The following is a 3,432-nucleotide window of genomic DNA, read 5'->3' as shown; positions in this document are numbered from 1 at the left end:
GCTCCCAAGTATGAGGGGCTTGTTGCTGGAAAGCCTGGATAAGATGCCGACGTCTCCACTGGTGATGAGCGCTAGTGTCGCGGTAGCAACATGCTATGTGTTTACATCCATTGCCGCCATGTTTGTAATGACTTATCGCGAGAACAAACGTATTCACACGTGACTTTAAAAGCATTTCTTACTTAATGGAAACACAGCAGTTGAGAAACTGTTTTTTCAACATTAACAGAATATCGACAAAGTTTTGCGCACATTTGCAGTGGAAACGCAGCTTGTGACGTGCTTATGTTTCAATTGCAAAAATTCAAAGAAAGCATCTTTATATTTAAGGAACTTGRCACAATACACGTGATTTTACCCATTTTGTCATAATTAGCATATTTTCTTCTGAACTTGGCTTAGCCAAAGTGAAACAGGAAGTGACATCAAAGGAGAACTATTTAAGACAGAAAACTCTGGTCTTTATTTATTCGAACAACATTTAAACTCTGACTGTTCTTCATCTCTCTGATGGTGACTCAAAATAATCTAAAGAAACATCAGATTCTTCTCTACAGTCTGTGTTGTTAGCCATGCTCTGTTCACATGCAAACATTCCCCTTTGACATCACTACCTGTTACTTCACATACAAATATCTCTACAACGCTTCATTTCATCAGCGTGACGTTTTTTTTTGCAATACATTATAATTGTTATCTTTCCAAAAATACATTCATATTTATTACAAAAATTTGATGTCAGGGGCACTTTAAAATCCGTGCATTGGTTCATAAGCACTTCCTGCTAACAGACCAACAGGTTTGATTTTAAATAATTAACTTTTAAACAAATCTCTTGCTCAATCTGTTAAAACTCAGAATACTGTATGTGTTGGCTACTACCATACCAGCGGCTTCGGTCGTCTGCAATGACGCCTCAGGACATCCTCAGATCACTGTGCCAAACCTTGGGTTTGTYGAGTTTGTTTGGCACTACACAAATTTAATTTCAGCGTGAAGGTGACGATGATTATATGAAGCCAAAGGAAGACTTAGAGGAGGATGGAATGGAAATAATTTTATATCTTCAGCATTTGTTGTGTGTTGTTTTCCCAATCTCCGGTCTAGGTTATATTTTAACTTTTTTTTTTACGTAGGGGGGCAGGGGTTGTATCATTTTATTAGGTTAAAATAGTCTTCAAATACTAATACTGTTTAGCGCAATTAGGGCTGCCATGATTAGTCGATTAGTCACGATTATGTCAACTATTAAAATCATCAACGACTAATTTAATAGTCGATGCGTCATTTTTTTTCTAACTTTATTTTTTTTATGATCGACTAATCACCGATTAGTCATCTATAAAAATAATTGTTTGTGGTAGCCCTAATTAGCACTCTACTGCGCATGTGTGTCAAGGACAGAAAGGCAGACGTGGCAGTGGAAGGTGCCGCAGCAGTTTGGAGAGAAAAAAAAAGACTAACGAGGCATCGACTATTAAATTAGTTGACGATTTTAATCGTCAACAATAATCGTGACTAGTCAACTTACCGGGTAATCATGGCAGCCCTAGTACTTTCTGAGACAATTTATCGTCCAGTAAAACTTATCGTGACAAGCCCACATCCAACTTGCTGCCAATTTTGTTAAAATAAGATATTTTGCTAACWGAYAGATACACAAGCAAAAACATCAGCCTCCGCCTCTTGCTGTTCAGCAGTAGATAATAAAACAAAGAACTTTCCTTTTAAACCGTTAATGCACGTGTTTAAGTTTAACTCTGTAGCTCTGTGTGTTTTGAATGCATGGAAGTCGTGTGGATTGGAATAAATAAAAAAAAAACACCAGTGAAAAGCATCTGCCACAGTCTGAAGTCACGCTGCGGCTCCACTTTTCTCTTCTGTTTATTTTCTGACGCGAGGCAAGAAAGGGTTTAGTGTAGCGGCGYAGAAGATGTGAMCCTTGAGTGCCGAAGTTAGCCCCGATACAAGTGCAGTGCGGATTTAGGGTACACRTGTGATGAGTCCTTTGTGGTCTTTTAATGCTTGATTTTGGATCAGTGTGAGTTCAGAAGTTCAGGCTGTGTAAAAGCAAGAGGTCTGTGAAACTGTCTCTGGTGAGGCGATGAAAAGACAAAAAGAAAAAACTTCTTTAGCAATCATTTCTGTATCTCAATTTCTTCTTGTCTTTTGGAGAAACTGTTGAGTATTAGAGCAACCAATTTGACATTTTGTCATTAACACCACATCAACCTTATCTCTCATTTGTCCACAAGTCTTGATCTTATCGGTGTCTACATACACTCAGCCCAAATACTCCAACCCAGGGCCCGCACTGAAGAGTCAAAGTTCACCTGTTTGTCACCGGACCCCTGCGTGGACTGACCACTGACACAAAAACGTCCCAGTGGTCAGTGGCCAYTGGGGTTACAGACCATCCCTGAACCACAGCAGGGCCAGAGAGAGACGAAAGGTTTTCCAGGTCAGGGGTCACGGAGATGCCACATGCTCGCTCGTCTGTCACACGGTTCGCCCCTCTCGAATGACAGTGGCGGGCTTTGAGGGCCGAGGCCCGTTTCCTCTTACAGCCCACCACTTATAGACTCATTTAGGATATCATTTCTCTTTGATGAGSTCGGCGTCCGATGCAGGAGTAGATTAAAACATTTCTTGTTCGTGGAATACCAAGACAAGTGTGACCGCTTGTGCTAACAGAGTTGTTCAGCTTGTTTCTGTGGTTTCAGCCCAATAAACCGTAATGCTCAAAAGATTTAATAGTTTAAAGCGTAATGGATTAGGTCGTGGCTAAACCACAGACTTTCAGCAATCGAGAGAACAAAGTACAACAAAATTCTTGTCATAATATATACATGTTTTCCTGTCTCTCCACGGCTCACATACACACAAAGACAGACGCATATAGAGTAGAGGTGACCCCGTCCAGACGGGATGGAGGGCTCAGTTCCATGGCAGAACGCTGGTGCTACTGCTGAGGATGTGAAATGTGAGCCAGCTCACCACCCGGGATCGATGGACTTGCCTTTTCTGCCGTCCCAGGAGTCCGCTGGCTCTCCGTCACTGTCACCGCTCACCGTCTCCATCTCATCCTGCCCATCTACGCCCTCTGTCTCTTTATTCATTGTCTTCCTWTTGCCATGACTTTAAACGTTGATGTTGCACATTTACTTTTAGTAAAATGACTAAACAATAATTATATAGATATATATGTTAGAGGTGCAACAATACATGTACCCGTATCGAACAATACAGATTTTTTAAATTTACTTTATCAACTTGTCTTCTGAAGATGCTCTGTGTTGAAGGATCAGTGGATCTGTGTTCGACTACTCCACCTAGGCTGCATTTTTTAGCACAGATCCACTGAGAAACTTCAACACAGAGCATCTTCAGAAGACAAGTTGATAAAGTAAATTTAAAAAATCTGTATTGTTC

The 3,432-nt window shown here is 40.8% G+C and overlaps 1 protein-coding gene across 1 annotated transcript in view; it reads left to right on the top strand.

Annotated features, from left to right (window-relative positions):
- The window catches only part of eva1aa (eva-1 homolog A, regulator of programmed cell death a), a 330,537-nt gene that overhangs the window by 838 nt on the left and 326,267 nt on the right, over positions 1-3,432 (top strand). The gene's annotated exons all lie outside the window — the stretch shown is intronic.

This window comes from Austrofundulus limnaeus, unplaced genomic scaffold, assembly GCF_001266775.1.
Source record: "Austrofundulus limnaeus strain Quisiro unplaced genomic scaffold, Austrofundulus_limnaeus-1.0 Scaffold64, whole genome shotgun sequence".
Taxonomy (NCBI): Eukaryota; Metazoa; Chordata; class Actinopteri; order Cyprinodontiformes; family Rivulidae; genus Austrofundulus; species Austrofundulus limnaeus.
The sequence above is the reverse complement of the archived record's forward strand: the minus strand, read 5'-3'. Positions and strand labels throughout refer to the sequence as shown.